This window comes from Pan troglodytes, chromosome 11 (genome assembly GCF_028858775.2).
Source record: "Pan troglodytes isolate AG18354 chromosome 11, NHGRI_mPanTro3-v2.0_pri, whole genome shotgun sequence".
NCBI classification, from domain to species: Eukaryota; Metazoa; Chordata; class Mammalia; order Primates; family Hominidae; genus Pan; species Pan troglodytes.
The window spans coordinates 89,693,755-89,710,988 of NC_072409.2; positions in this window are offsets into that span (position 1 = coordinate 89,693,755).

Here is a 17,234-nt window from a genome sequence, read left to right on the forward strand (position 1 = left end):
AGACAGAATATCCCATGTCATGTTCAGAATGCTAGTTAAAAATATGGGTAGTGATTCTGATAAATACTATCTCCAGTTCCATATCCATGATCAATCTTATTTCTGGCTCTCAGTCCCATAAGTGATCTGTGTTTTTACTTTTTCTCAAGCTCTAGATTAAATTGGGTTAAAGTCCTCCCACCAATTCCATGACTTCTTTAATATTTCTGAAAATTCAGGGGGACATTTTCATGACTACCTTGGTCTCATGGCTCTTGTTTCTATTCATGCAAACTTTAATTCTACCAAACCTGATGCAAAATTCTGTTTGCTTTGATATATATTCAAACATGAACACATATATACAACTTTACTCACAAAAAATCATTTTTAAGTGAAACAGCCTTGTTGAATATTTAGAAAGGAGGAAACATTTCAATAATGCAAATAACTTTTGACAATTTGGCGTTATTATCTTGTCCTTGAAAGCCTTTTAGTCATCCTATACCATGGAATTTTATTGGCCCTTCTACTCAAACTGCTTAGCCACTTTCCATCCTAAAGAGCCTGCCTCTCATCTACAACTTCTCTATTCTCCTTCTACTTCAATTCTAGAATCAAAATTAGCAATACTCAGATTTGTCTTTTCAACTGACATCTTGAATAATCTATAATCCAAATCCTGAGAGGGTTAGATGAACAGAGGTGTAGCATCTTATCTTCTGTACCAAGTAATGCTTTCTGCTTTCTCATATTTCTATATGAAAGGACTTTTCTGGAGTACCACTCTGTCTCTCTGTCACCCCTATTCATTCCACCCCTTGGAGGAGGAGTGAGTTATCCAATCGATGTCTCAAAAAATAAACTGAATGTGATTGGCTATTTTTGCTTCTCTTGCATCTCCTAGGCTTGTTTGCAGAGAAAGGAACATATTTAAACATAATTATGAGCATATCACACACTTTTTAATATCCCACCCTTTCATTTAACATAATCGAGGATTTTTTTTTAAAAGGGTCCTTTTTAACTTTGACTTTTTGAAATTAACAAAGGATGAATTGTAAGGAATTGACATTATATCAAACATCATCTTACCTTGAGAAGTGATACAAATTATTAGCTTCTATAGGATTTAGCATGCTTTCTTTCCTATTATATGTTGATGATAGAGTCACATGTGTAAATTAATATATATCCATTCCCTTCCTTTGAGAAGGAAATAAATATATTTACTATATACCTTTTTATTTCTAAAAATTACATTCTTTCTGTCTTCTTACTTCTGCCTTCTTCCTTTTACATAATATCCCTATGAAGTCAGTCAGATGTAGAATGCCAAGGATAGACAGCTGTTTACTCTGGGTTAGGAGCAAAGTTTTCAACTTCGAAATGATTGACCGACCAAGGCTCAACCAAGCAAGCAAGGTATAGGGTGTAAAATAGTTTAGCATATTGTAACCTAGATAGGCTGTTCCCAAAGGCACAACAGGGAGCTCAGCAGGAAATAGGCACTAGGAGTGGGGGGCAAGTGCATGTGCAAAGGCAGTCCTGTGCAAGACAATTGCATTATACAGCTGAGAATTCACTGGATTATAGAGCTGGCCATACAGGGAATATCCAGCAGGTCCAACTACACTGAGGGAAGAAAGTGGTGAGCTCAGACTTGACCTGGATCTATACCTTATCCAGGAGAGTCCAACAGGACAAATTGTAGTTAGAATAGGAGTTTTCTGATGGTGATAATAATTGAAGCCAGAAAGGCATTAAGGTTCCTCATGATCTATTTAGTTTGAAACCACTTGCTGGATAGTAATAAGGGATATGGGATCAAGATCTGGTTTCTAGCAATTCTGTGCTGGGAAGGACTAATAAAGTTGTTGGGATTCCTGCTGAGAGGGCTAAGCTCCATTTAGTCAGAGCACAAATAAGGAATTGAGGTTGAAGTCCAGGTATACCTTGTAAGCACCCACTTCACCTTGTTAAGTAGAGGCAAGGGTAAGGGCCTTGAAAATTTTAATAATGTTCAGTAACTTCTGTGGCCTTGGCACATACAACTAGAATTCACTCCAGGCACATAACATCCCACGATTGAAGAAATGCTATTTCTGCACTCTAGAAATTTAACCTCCAAATATTGAGTTTGCTTATCTTCAAACTCAATATTTCTTTCTGTTCCATTCTTCTTTAATTTCTCTGAACTTTCTGATTGCTTTTCTTCTAGCCTAAATTTTAAAGATAAAGTTGAGTATGGAGGTGTAAACAAGTGCCTTGGATATGTTAAAGGTAAAAATTAAAACATTTTCAAACAAAAAATAAGCCATCTTCAAATAAAGCACCAAGCCATCTTCAAAGAAAGTACCCCAAATACAAAGAACTAGGTTGTATGGAAGTAAAATGGCATGTTGTTTTGATCACATTAGTAGAACGGGGCCTATAGAGTCTTTTGGGTTAATCTTAAGCATAAATGTCAGGCTCAAACTGTAAATAGTCTGCACATTATATGAAAAATACACACATTTGATTTAGTAGCTGGTGTTCATCAGAGCAAATTCCATATATTTATATTTTGCACCTTTGAGAAGCATGACCATTTCAACCATCTGTAGATCTTCTGGTCATTTCCACTTATTCCTTGAGAATTTTGGCAGCTGGCTCTTTCAGATTTGAATACCCACAGAGAAGATGCTTCTCATAAGCTGGTCTCTGAGGTTTTGGAGCACCTCATTTTCAGTAATTTTCTCTAGCACTTTGCACTAGCTATATTTCTTTCTCTAGGGTTTATAAATTCCTTATAAGGTCACAGAGAGTAGAGTTTTGGACTGGGAAACAGAAGAATTATCAGTAGCAATGCTACTAAAAAGTTCTGTGATCCAGATAAATTCATTCTACCACTTTGCCTCAGTTTTCTAAGCCATCAAATGGGGCTTGAAATGTATTCATCTTTGTCCTTTACTAAATTTGGCTCCTTATAATAACAAGAAGAAAATATTCTGAGAACTATAAAAAGAGAAATATCAAGGTACAGGATAAAATATTATACATCCACTGGGAGATCTTGAAGAAAAGCAATTCCATTTTTCACATTCTTTACTCTGGCTCTGCTTCCCTGTGATTGCACAATTTAGCACCACAATCTGACGTCCAAGAAGTAAACTTGTACAGTGACTATTTATTCTGCCACTCTCAAAAGCAAAGTAAAATATAATCCCACCAAGTTAGGGGGCAGGGGGAGACCTGTGTGGGAAAATTGGAGGAGAAAGAGAACTATTTGAAGGATATTCATATCAAAGACTTAATTTTGTCATTTTGCAGAGCTGAGTTAATGGATTAAACTTGTGGCTGTTTTATGTAGTTTTGTCATAAAGTGATGTGTCAGAATTTTTACATCTGAGATAGTTGCTCTTTTAAGTTGACTGGAAGCATCAGTCATAGGTAAAATTTCCCCGCTGATAGTTCTCTTTTCTCTTGTTATCAAAAAAGAGGAATTTATATGTGATTTTTCAATAGAAATAGGAGTAGAAGAAAGCCAGTTCATTTCAAAGACACTTTAAAAAGCCAGAATTTCTATTTAACTTTGAAAGCAAACTTAAATGGATATTCTGAATTCTATTAACAATCACGACTACACAGGCCCCCATTATCGTTCCTTACACCTTGACTTAGGCGATCTAATACAAAACCTTCCAAAGTATGATGCTCTGGTTATTTTGGGGCTGAATTCTGCAGATTCTTGGAGAAGGAATGGAAGTTAACATTCTACAGATTCACTAGATGTCAAGAACTATTCTAATTTGGCTCTTAGCATTCATAGTTTATCTCACATATAATCCTCATATTAACCATTTGAGATAGGTGTTACATTTCCCATTTAACAAATGAGGTTATTGGAGCTCAAAAAAGTTAAGTGACTTGCCCAAGGTTATTCAGCTAATAAATAGCAGATTCAGGAATCAAGCTCAGACCTTTTTCTTTCAAAACCTGAAGTCTTTGGCATAATATATTTGCAGTTAAGATTGACTTTCTGAAAATTATGAAATAACTCTAACCTAGATTTAGATATAAATTTGGGGTAATTAGTTTTAAACTGAAACACACGAGTAGAAAAATAACAGAAGGAGATAGACAAATACAAGAAAAACCTACCCAAATTATTGTGCTGTAATACAAAATGACTTAAAGTGAGATTCAGAAGACATTCTTTTTGGTCCCAACTTTCTCACTAACTAGCTATGTGACCTGAGGCATCACCTGGGAACTGAGATTTCTCATCTGTAAAATGAGGATGTTGAACTCAATGATCTTTACATCCTTTCCAGCATAAAAATATTCTGTATTTCTGAGTGAGAACTAGTTGAAGTGTATTTTCATCTTTTCAAAGTCATATTAGTAAGGCAATCAAAAGAAAATAAAAAAGGGAAAGGGGAACAAAAGTACATGCTATGAATTTATGCCATGTCATGGTTTTCTTTACACAGTCTCATTAAATTCCCGCAACAAACCTGTGTGTTATTCACCCCATTTTACTGAAGGAAAAAGACTCAAAGAAGTCAAACAGTTCACTGAAGTTTGCTAACAAGATACAATATCTAAAAAGTATTTGAAAAGCTTAGCTGGAGGAAAAATAACCACTTTTATCATTCTTTAAAACAAATACAGTGCTTTGAAAGCTTCTATTTACTTGAACTAGACCATTTGATCACACAAAGTTAGGTAAATATGTACTGTAACATATATCACACCTCATTCTTGTGTAGTTTTCTTTCTTTTTTCTCTCTCTCTCTCTTTTTTTTTTTGTTGTTGTTGTTGAGACAGAGTCTCACTCTGTCCCTCAGACTGGAGTACAGTGGCACAATCTTGGCTCACTGCAACCTCCGCCTCCCCAGTTCAAGCGATTCTCCTGCCTCAGGCTCCTGAGTAGCTGGGACTACAGGTGCGCACCACCACTCCCGACTAATTTTTTAATTTTTTTAGTAGAGATGGGGTTTCACCATATTGGCCAGGTTGGTCTCAAACTCCTGACCTCGTGATCTGCTTGCCTCGGCCTCCAAAAGTTCTGGGATTACAGGCATGAGCCACTGCACCCAGCCTAATTGTGTAGTTTTCATATGACTAGAATGAATTTATGCTACAATTCTGCAATGAAGAAATTAACTTTCGATACAACATATTTTATGTTGTTTATGAATACCCAAACCTCAGTTCTCCAGCCGTAAATCAGATTTATTATTTTGAATATTTATCCAAAGTATGTACCTTAATTGGCCTACTGCAAAGTAATGTGGACAGAAGAAACTTGTTCCTTACATTGTAAACATAGATTATTGTTAAAATCAGTACAGAAGGTTAGGAGGGAAATAAAGCCAGATAGAGGATGGAAAGGTATGCGGATAGAAATAATAAGACTTTGCAGAGAATTGGCCAAGCTAAGGATTTTTATCTTTTCCTTAAAAAAAAAGAGAAGTCTTTAAGAATTGCATGATCCACATTGTAATCCAAAAAGATCATTTGAGCTGCAGTAAGGAAAATGGATAGTTGCAGTGCTGGAGAGGGAAAATAAACTAGTTGTGATGGTATTGTAGTAAACCAGGTAGGAGAAAAAGTGACTTATACTAGGATGGTAGCTATGCAGATGGAGTGAAATGGATTGGTTTGACGAATATATAGGAGATAAAAACTGATAGGACTTGGTTATAGAGAGTGAGCAGAAAAGATATGAGGAAAAACTCCTAGGTTTCTCTTGCATACAACTGGATGGTAGTTCTGGAAATGGCCCACGTAGGGGGTTGACAGTAGTGGGAAATGGATATTGCAATAAATTTATAAGAGCATGATGCTTTGCAGCTGAAATTTCTGCTAAAGAATGTTTTCTGATATGTCCTCTTGTTCACGACACTATCCTTTTTAGAACAGAAAATTCCCAGGAAGAAAATAAGTATAACAAACATTATGATGTATATCTGAAGCAAAAGTATTTTGATAACTTATTATTATTCTCTATTTTAGACTAGCTTTGTACTTTCCCTTTAATAGTCTTGTCACAAAATGTGAAATTTTATTTATTGTGGATAACAGCTGACATTTTTGGGAAATGAGAGAAATACAGGTGACTTTGGCTTGATTAGAAACATTATACGATATTATCTACTTGGTTCTTTGATCAAAGTAGTTACTCAAAAAGAGATAGTTATTTGGGGGTTATATATATTCTAATTTCAGGGCGATTTGCTTTTTAGCTTCCAAATTGTCAAAAAGATGTGCTCTCTTCAACAAGTCTATCTTCTTTAACCAATGATGTCTCTTGGATAAAATACTCATGCAACCATTTTTTTGTAGTGAAACTTAGACAGTATGAGCACCTTAGGGATATCCAAAATGAGAAAAAAATATTGTACAGGAATCTTATTTACGATATTACTCTCTAGAGGACATTAAGTTATCAATGGTCCTGCATTATCTCTCAGAAATTTCCCTTTGAAATTTGGACTTGAAGGGGTCGAGCTAAACTTCTTATTGGAAGCATACACAAACACATCTCATATTCTGTGAGTGAGTCATTCAGTGACTATTGACTAAAGTCTACTATATGCTAGGTTTTATACTATGTGCCTTTCAAGTATTATCCTATAAGAATGCTCTCCAGCAGGTAGTATTGTTCTGGCAATTAGACACAATTAGCCATAGAGGCAAAACAGATCTAGATAACTCTAGATCTTTATTTTTATACCCTTTATAGCCAAAATATCTATTTAAGATAGAAAGAAGGAAAAATATGTAGAAAAGGGAGAAAAAGAGGGAAGGATGTTTCCTCAATTATTTCAGAATGTGAAAGCGCTTTCTCTTATAAATCCTTGCCAAGAATAGCAGCTCTAAATATGTCTGGTCATCATTATTCTCTTCATGATAACCTACTCATGATTTTTTTTTCTGGTATTCTGTAGATCTCAGAAGAGCATTCCCTATAAGTGATCATAGAAAATCAAAGAACAGAGAACCTGAGCATCTCTAGTCAAATGAATCCACAGATGAATCCATTTAACTCTGAAAATCTACCTCATACAATCATGAAAGTAAAATATTCTTCTGGGGACACAAAAACTATGTTTAAAGTATCCCTGAAATACAATTCTTTTTACTACAGAGTTCTCCCCAAAGCCATGAGAAACTTGGCCATATCTTGGTCTCCTTCCAAAACTCCACTTGTTCTCTCATCTCTTAGCCACTGCCAGATACTTAGCGAACGTTGGTGGGCTGCCTGCTTAATTCTGAATATTGTGCTGCAGACAAGGGATACCATATGAAGGGCATTTTCAAGCTCAAATTAAATGCAAGCCTTGGATAATTAAAAAGCAAAAGAAACACTAGGTGGAAAGGGGTAGGAATGGGGTAGTGGGGGTGTGGGGAGGACTTAGTCCATGTTCAGATTTGTCTAATTTTTCTGGTATGTAATTTTTTAAATCATCAAACAAAAATATTTTGTATTTCTTGTTTACTCCTTCTTACATTGTGGGGATTAGACCTCATGTATTCCCCAATGTGTCATATATTCTAATTTGGTAAATATGGGGCAGGGCCTATAAATCTGCATCTTAGACAAAATCTCCCAGGTAATCTAGATATACACTGAAGTTTGAGACCGAATTGTCTAAATAAGTCTCTTTATGTCTGCTATGCATATTCCTTGAGAAATAAGTCAGCCACACCTCAAAAATAAAAGAGGTTTAATTTATATTTTAAAAAAATGCTTGTCTGGATGAGTAGTCCTTGGGGATGTACAGTCCCAGTGATTTGTACTTGAGGGATGACCTCCTTCACAGCTTTTAGTTAGGATGAAACACTTCATGAAAAAAAAAAAAAAAGGCCAACCCAGTCTTTTTGCTATTCTAGCTGTTAGCAATCTGAAACATATTCTGCCTTCTGAAAGTTAAAATTTACAAGTAGATCAGAAAATGGGGGTGGGGAATATGGTGGGAAATGAAAGCACTTTCATAAGGCTGTTCAAGATTTTAACTGTTGGAAGGTTATTCACTCAGGTACACTGTTTTATTTTTATCTCCTCCCTAGAATATTTAGATCTGACCGGTATGCCTGACGGCTTCTCTCCTGGTGCTGCCGTGGGCTGCCTCAAAAGAAAAATGCTTATGTAAAGAAGACAAGTGTGGGAAGGCAGGCATCAGCTTAACAGACCAAGGAGCTCAGCAATTCCACCCACCGCTTCTTTCCCAGAGCAAACTCCCGAGAGATGCTCTTCTAGCGAGATGTCTAGTGCTTTACAATGCTTCCCCAGCCCTTTCTGATGCGATGATTTCCTCCTGATAGCTTAATTTTATTAGATCATAGGAGCACAGTCTGTAAATGTGAAAACACTTAAAGGGAAAAAGAAACTTCCAAGGCAGCTGTTTAATGTAGGGATTTTTTTTTTTTTTAAGAACCCATAAGTGGGGGGAAGAAAACTAAATCTAAAACCTTACAAAATGAAAGCTATTTAGGCAGGCTAGCTTTCCTTTTCCCGCTATAAGTAAAATATTCATGAATTCTACTGCTATGGTACTGTATGCTAGATGCAATCAAAAACTCTTATGCAGAGCAAAAATCATTGAAAAGTGTACTGATACCTTACAATGCTTCACAGAAAATCCATGAAATGTGCATCGCAAGGCACTGTCTCTTACTGTAGCAACATTGCTTTACAAATTTCCAGGAGAGGTAGCGAATATCTTCACTTGCTGTAGTGCTATTCCTAATAAGACACCTGGAGCAGGTAGCTGGCTGTTGTAAGGGCTAAGGATTCTATAAGGCTCTGACAGGATAAAGCATTCAAAGGAGCAGATAATCACATTTAAGGCCTAGTCAATATCAGTCTCCTGTAATTCAAACTAGGGAAACATTTGGTGAACTGGAGAACTCATGTACCTGTTCATGAAGGAGAAAAACAACTCCAAAGACATACTCCAAAGGACAGCTCACCCTTCCATGAGTGATGAATCACCAATCTCTTTGAACACTAAGAAGGTGCCCTCTTGGGGCCGGGCGTGGTGACTCACACCTGTAATCCCAGCACTTTGGGAGGCCGAGGCAGGTGGATCACGAGGTCAGGAGATCGAGACCATCCTGGCTAACACGGTGAAACCCTGTCTCTACTAAAAATACAAAAAATTAGCTGGGTGTGGTGGCGGGCGCCTGTAGTCCCAGCTACTCAGGAGACTGAGGCAGGAGAATGGTGTGAACCCGGGAGGCGGAGCTTGCAGTGAACTGAGATCACGCCATTGCACTCCAGCCTGGGCAACAGAGCGAGAGTCCATCTCAAAAAAAAAAAAAAAAAAAGAAGGTGCCCTCTTTCATGTGTCCATCCATCAATCCATCCATCTATCTATTCTTCCATTGATCCATGCATTCATTCAGTATTTTAGAGTGTCCACCATGTTTTGTGTATCGTGAGTGAGAAATGCTAGGATTAATGAGACATAGTCCCTACTCCCTCACCCCACAAAAACCTCTCATGTTTAAATAGATAAAAACAGATTGACATATTTCTGGTTAAAAATGGTGTATTAAACACATATTTACCTCAGGTCATCCTCAAAATAAACAGCATAGGAGAGGATGAGTGGTAACTAATTTAGAAGGCCTCAGAAAGCTGCCTCCTAAGTGGGCAGTAGGGAGTTCTAGAAACCACCCATTTTATATGAAGGGAGCATCGAGGGACTTGGATGAAACCCAAATCATCAAAAATAATGATGAAAATCTGTTTAAAAAGCAGTAATAACACCAACATTTCTTTTTTTTCACATCCTCCAGCCAAGGTAAAGCCTCTTTCCCTCTAGATAGAATAAACAGGAGACTTATTTTCTAGAAAGTGAGACCACAGACTCTGCACTTGTAAAACACAAGGAACAGGGAAGAGCAGGGATCCTGTGCTGAAAACATGGGGAGTTATTGCAAAATTATATGTTGAGTGTTGAGGACCTCCCATCCTCCTGTTTTCCTTGGTCAGCATTCTGTATACCCATTACTAAGTGTACACCTTCCAGCCAGATCTTGGAAGAATGTTTTCTACTGCATCTAACAACCTGAAGGAACTAACATGGGATTCTCTAATTTAAGAAATAAACAAGCAAAGACTATTTCTGTCACTTCAATGTGCAGCAAAGACCATCACCCACAAGCCCTACCGAGAAGCACAGACTTCCATTCCATTGTTAATTTCCACATTCTTCTATGTGAAGGAAAAAAAAAAAAAAAAAAAGCCAAGGACCAGTAGGTGCTTAAGGAAAATCTTTAATATGAAAAAGAACAAAACAAAGAAATAGAAAATGCATCTTAGTAAAACAGAGTCTGTGTGGGAGAAAAAATATTCTAAAATAAAGCCATTTATTGACAAAACTGAGAAAGGAGATATTTCAGCCATGGGGAGGGTGAGGCGTAGTGTTTCCCAGCGGGTACTAAGAGTAGACAGGAGTGTTATTCTAAATCTACGCTGTGCAGTAGAGTAGCTGCTAGCCACGTGCAGCTATTTAAATTAAAATTAATTGAAATTAGACTAAATTACAAATTCATTTCCTCATTTGCACTGGCTGTATTTCAAGGGCTCAACAGTCACATGTGTACTATATTGGGCAGTGCAGACAGAACATTTCATCATTGCAGAATGTTCTACCGGGAAGACTTTGAGGGGGAACTTGGGCTACAAACAACAGTGAAAAATATATTAATATTTCTTCTTAAATGTTTGATTAAAGTAATAATGACAGCATAAACAAAATGATGAAAGAATATGGAAGATAATATTAGCAGCATTTACTCAAGGAGTTGAAGAGGTGACATTTCACCTGAGTCATGCTTTGACACATTGGAAATGGGGTAGGAAAACGTCTTGGGTTTGAGACCAGCCTGGCTTTACGTGCTATGGCCCTTCCTGTGCCTGCTTCTGCAATTTCAGTCAGAAGAAGCTACAAAAGCAGAAATAAGTGTTCTAAGGGCCAAATGCAAACATACAAAATGTAAGAAGACAAGGGGGCATTTAATGTTGAAAAAATCTCTGAGCAGTTGGGTCAGTGGAAGCAGAGTGAAATTTTGTTAAATGGACATTGAGGAAGAGCATAAAGACCATAGTGAATGTGAATAGTATGACCAGTTTTGGAAAGGTGGATCAAAATGTCTTTGGTTTAGTTACTTTTCACAGAACCATGCTTCCCCCCAACTCCCTCTATTATATATTTAGAATTCCATTAAAACATAAATTTTACACCTGCACACTAGAGGTACAGTTTTTAAAGAACAGGGAGAAAAAGGGAAAATGTGTTTTCCCTCTCACTACATTCAAAACCATCATTAAAATCTCATGTTATTTTTTGTTCAGCCACCATTTTCTGGCCAATGATTTACAAAAAAGAGCATAGGAAGAAGCAGGAGGGAAGTTGTCAGATGGAACTGAAATAATTAACTTGAAGGTAGAAAAGAGATAAGATGAGGAACACATGAGTCAGCACAAAGTTTCAAAAATCAAACAAGTTGAGGTCTTTCTGAACTCTTGCTTATCCTAACTAGGTGTCATTTGTTATTCATAACCATTGTAAATAAGAACAAGTCAAAGACGTGAAGGTAGAAAGGCATTCACAATCTTATTTCCAACACAATAGAAATGTTATTGATAATGGCAATGGTTTAAAGACTGGTTATTTATGATATTAATAAATTTACATTTGCAATTCATATTAGCACCATTCAGGATCTAAGCATTGTTATTTTATAACTGTAAGATGTGTCGTTGGTCTATTAGAGAATGTCTCTTGCAGGATTCATTATTTATTAAGCCCATATTTTTTGAGCATTTATCAAGAGCTATGGTTCTAGGTTGTAAAGACACAGATGCCTAAAACGAGGTATTTTTTTTTCTGTCATTGAACACAGTGAGGTATTTTACCATTAAGAAAGTGTATGTGGAGCTGGTAGAGAGGCAGAGTTCAGCTGTGCCTTGTAGTAAAGATAAAATTTACCAAATGACTTTTCAATTGCAGGCACTATATTGTTATTTAATCATGGTAAATATCTTGAGAAGGAACTGTGATTTCTCCTTTGAGTGTTAGGGAAGGTGAAACTGTGTTCAGTGAAGGATATTCTACCCAAGTAAAATGTAGATGTACTGAAAATATATTTTGAACTATTATTATTATAATAGTTCAGGCTGGGCATACCTATAATCCCAGCACTGTGGGTGGCTGAGATGGGAGGATCACTTGAGCCCAGGATTTCAAGGCTATGATTCCACCACTGCACTCCAGCCTGGGTGACAGAATGAGACTTTGTTTCAAGAAAAAAAATTTTTAATTCAATTTTCTAAAAGCAATACACTTACTCAAATATTGATGAGCATTTACCATGTGCCCAGCTCCCTTCCAGAAGCTGCAAAACAAAATAAACTAGCCTCTCCCTCTCCCTCTCCCTCTCCCTCGTCATCTCCGTCTCCCACTTTCCACGGTCTCCCTCTGTTGCCGAGGCTGGACTGTACTGCCACAATCTCGGCTCACTGCAACCTCCCTGCCTGATTCTCCTGCCTCAGCCTGCCGAGTACCTGGGATTGCAGGCACGCGCTGCCACGCCTGACTGGTTTTTGTATTTTTTGGTGGAGACGGGGTTTCGCTGTGTTGGCCGGGCTGGTCTCCAGCTCCTGACCTCGAGTGATCTGCCCGCCTCGGCCTCCCGAGGTGCCGGGATTGCAGACGGAGTCTCGCTCACTCAGTGCTCAATGTTGCCCAGGCTGGAGTGCAGTGGCGTGATTTTGGCTGGCTACAACCTCCACCTCCCAGCCGCCTGCCTTGGCCTCCCAAAGTGCTGAGATTGCAGCCTCTGCCCGGCCGCCACCCCATCTAGAAAGTGAGGAGCGTCTCTGCCTGGCCACCCATCGTCTGGGATGTGAGGAGCCCCTCTGCCCGGCTGCCCAGTCTGGGAAGTGAGGAGCACCTCTTCCCGGCCGCCACCCAGTCTGGGAAGTGAGGAGTGTCTCTGCCTGGCTGCCCATCGTCTGGGATGTGGGGAGCGCTTCTGCCTGGCCGCCCAGTCTGGGAAGTGAGGAGCGCCTCTTCCCAGCCGTCATCCCGTCTGGGAAGTGAGGAGTGTCTCTCCCAGGCCGCCCATCATCTGGGACCTGAGGAGCGCCTCTGCCGGGCCACCCCGTCTGGGAGGTGAGGAGCGTCTCTACCCGGCTGCCACCCCTTCTGGGAGGTGAGGAGCACCTCTGCCCAGCCGCCACCCCGTCTGGGAACTGAGGAGCGCCTCTGCCCGGCTGCGACCCCGTCTGGGAACTGAGGAGCGCCTCTGCCCGGCCGCGACCCCATCTGGGAACTGAGGAGCGCCTCTGCCCGGCTGCCCCATCTGAGAAGTGAGGAGCCCCTCCGCCCGGCAGCCGCCCCGTCTGGGAAGTGAGGAGCGTCTCCGCCGGCGGCCCCATCTGGGAGGTGGGGGGCACCTCTGCCCAGCCACCCCGTCTGGGGGGTAGGGGGCCCCTCTGCCCGGCCACCACGTCTGGGAAGTGAGGAGCCCCTCTGCCCGGCCGCCACCCCGTCTGGGAGGTGTACCCAACAGCTCATTGAGAACGGGCCATGATGACGACGGTGGTTTTGTCGAATAGAAAAGAAGGAAATGTGGGGAAAAGAAAGAGAGATCAGATTGTTACTGTGTCTGTGTGGAAAGAGGTAGACATGGGAGACTCCATTTTGTTCTGTACTAAGAAAAATTCTTCTGCCTTGGGATGCTGTTAATCTATAACCTTACCCCCAACCCCGTGCTCTCTGAAACATGTGCTGTGTCCACTCAGGGTTAAATGGATTAAGGGCGGTGCAAGATGTGCTTTGTTAAACAGATGCTTGAAGGCAGCATGCTCCTTAAGAGTCATCACCACTCCCTAATCTCAAGTACCCAGGGACACAAACACTGCGGAAGGCCGCAGGGTCCTCTGTCTAGGAAAACCAGAGACCTTTGTTCACATGTTTATCTGCTGACCTTCTCTCCACTATTGTCCTATGACCCTGCCAAATCCCCCTCTCCGAGAAACACCCAAGAATGATCAATAAATACTAAAAAAATTAAAAAAAATAAACTAAATATAAGCTAAGAATAGCTAAATATGAGCTATTTTCATATTCTAATGGGAGAATTAAGGTAACAAAGAAAGGGATAGTATGTGGCATATTGATGAAAAATAAGGGAGGCCAATGGACTTCCCTAGAGAATCAGGGGGAAAAAAGCAGAGTCAGCCTCCACCCATATTTTTTTGCATTTCCAACCCTATTGGATTATCTAGTGAGAAAGTGTTACTGGTTTTCCTCCAACATTTCTGTGCTACTGGACAACACTCTTAGCTCACCTCTGAGTGGCAGTTCACAGCAGTGTGGCAGATTCGTCTCTTGAACTGAGTCCTCTTAGGGTAATAGGTAGTAACAGATGCAAGTATCATACTTTTGGTTGTCTCTTTAGTAGCAGCCCCTACACAGCAACCCTGTGTAGGGGCTGCTACTAAAGTTATGTGACCCTGATTCATCACAGCAAAAACTGCTCCAGCTGCCCCAGCCCCCAAGAATTCCCTGGGTCAGTTAATTCCATCAGTCCCTGGAACTTCACTTGTTTCCCCTGTGGATGCAGAGGCACCTGTGCCCATTTAGTCGAAGAAATAGGCCTAGGTAGCTTATATTTCTTTTTCTTTTTCTTTTTTTTTTTCAGATGTAGTCTCACTCTCTCGCCTAGGTTGGAGTGCAGTGGTATGATCTAGGCTCACTGCAACTTCCGCTTCCCGGGTTCAGGTGATCCTCCTGCCTCAGCCTCCCGAGTAGTTGGGACTACAGGTGTGGACCACCACACCTGGCTAATTTTTGTATTATTAGTAGAGACGGGGTTTTACCATATTGGCCAGGCTGGTCTCGAACTCCTGACCTCGTGATCCACCCACTTCGGCCTCTCAAAAGTGCTGGGATTACAGGCATGAGCCACTGCGCTCAGCCAGGTAGCTTATGTTTCTTCACAGTAAAAATGTAAATCGATTTTTTAATGTATGTGTTGTGTTCACATGGATTTTAGTGTCTCCAAAAGTAAGTGGGAGCCCTTCAGGGGCATTGGACAGTGTTTATTGTTTAGTTGTTTATACTATTATTTCCATTCCCTCTTCTACCTAGCTTGTGCTTTGAGTGCAGTAGGTTCTCAAACCACATTGCTAACCTGTTTCCATTCAAACAGGTCAATTTATCCACTCAGCAAAATTTTACTAAGTATGTACTGCAACATTCCCCATAGTTTAGTGGCTTTAGAGGCACGAAGAAGTGGACAAATTGGTTGTTGCCCTTGAAATGTTCTTAATCTGTTTGTGGAGATGAATGCAATGCATGCATGGATAGCTATAGGACATCTAAAGGCAGCATATGGACAGGATAATAACTGTGGTAAGAGTTTAAAATCAATATACGCTCAGGCTCAGGGAAATTAGGGCAGAAATTAATTTGTGAATCTTGAACTAAGACTTAATGAAAACAAAGAATTTGAATTAAGGTGGCTATTCCCAGTGTGAAGAATGTCATAAACAAAGATATAACTTCTGGAAAGAGCTAAACGTAAGTGGAACACAGAATTTATATTAGCCTTGCTAAGTAAGAGATTTCTGTGAGTGGGGAGAGACAAGGTCAGATAGGCTAATTGGGACTAATTAATAGCAGACTTGGAACTCAGAAAGAAGGGTATAGCTTTATTCTAATAAGTAACAAAAGTTACTATTTATTTTTAAACTGGAGACTCATTAAAAAAAATGAGAACATGAAAACATTAGAAAGTATTCACAATGGGCTGGGCGTGGTGGCTCATGCCTGTAATCCCAGTACTTTGGAAGGCCAAGGTGAGTGGATCACCTGAAGTCAGGAGTTTGAGACCAGCCTGACCAATATGGTGAAACCCTGTCTCTACTAAAAATACAAAAATGAGCCGGGGTTGGTGGCGTGTGCCTGTAGTCCCAGCTACTCAGGAGCATGAGACAGGAGAATTGCTTCAACCTGGGTGGCAGAGCTTGCAGTGAGTGGAGGTCGCACCACTGCATTCCAGCCTGGACGACAAGGGTGAAACTCCATCTCAAAAAAAAAAAAAAAAAAAAAAGTATTTACAATGACTGGTCATTAATTTTTCATCCTAAAAATCAAAAACAATAGTATGTTTTTTTGCATATGTAACCAAGATGCCACCATGGCCAACCTATCAACTGAAGCCTGCATAAGGGTGGCTCAGTTGTCTATTCCACACCAGGAACAAGTCAGTCTACCCGCCTTCCTCCATCCAACACACATACACACACACGTATTTCTACTCAAACAGGACCTTCTTTATGTAAAACAGATCGTTTTCCGGTTTGAGGAGATGGAGAGCTTTAGGTAACAGGCATACAAACCACTAAGCATTGAATGTTAGCTATATCTAGAAACTTCTTGTTTAGTGATCTTTTATTCCCTCTTCTACTAGAATCTCTGCACTCTCCTGAGAAACAAAAATCAACTAGGAATTAAAACAGGTACTAGTACAACACTCCCATTTTATTAATAGAGGTATTAACTTTTTCTGGCTTATTTTCTGGCCCCTTTCAGAATTCTGGGTCACCCTGCAATGGGTGGGACCACTTTGCCAGGAGAGAGGGGAAGTGGATTGCTTATATGGGTGCATTATTCTCTTCCTGACCCTGCATGCTCTTCAGGTCTTCCTACCAACTTTGCAATATTTGGTAAATACGATGAAGGAACGGCATGTCTATCCCACAAATTATTCCCTGGAAAGCTCTTCCTGAAGCCATATTTATAGTAGTTAAATAATGCCATACATTGAGCTCCAGAGGCTACCAGGTAAAAGCAGATTTTATATTTTGTTCTTTTTGTCAGCAAAACCATCTCTTTATTTCCTTCTATATAAACTTTCATTAATTTATAAGGACAGCACTTGCCCATGTTTTTATTTTGAATGTCACATTAATAAATTGAAACCCCTTTTGGTATCTTAATGAAGTGGGTGACTGAAACAAATTATCTCTATTTCAGAGTCACAAATTCTGCCTCATTGCTCAGGAAATTTCTAAACATTATCTCTGGACAGTCTATAGTGCTTAATTTCAATAACAGAGTCTTTTTCTAGAAGGGCTTTTGTGTGCTTCCAGGGCAATTTTTGTTGGCTCTTCGATTTCAGTTACATAATTTGTGTGCTGATTTTCTCCCTCTCTGATTTGTAGAACTCAGCATTCTAAA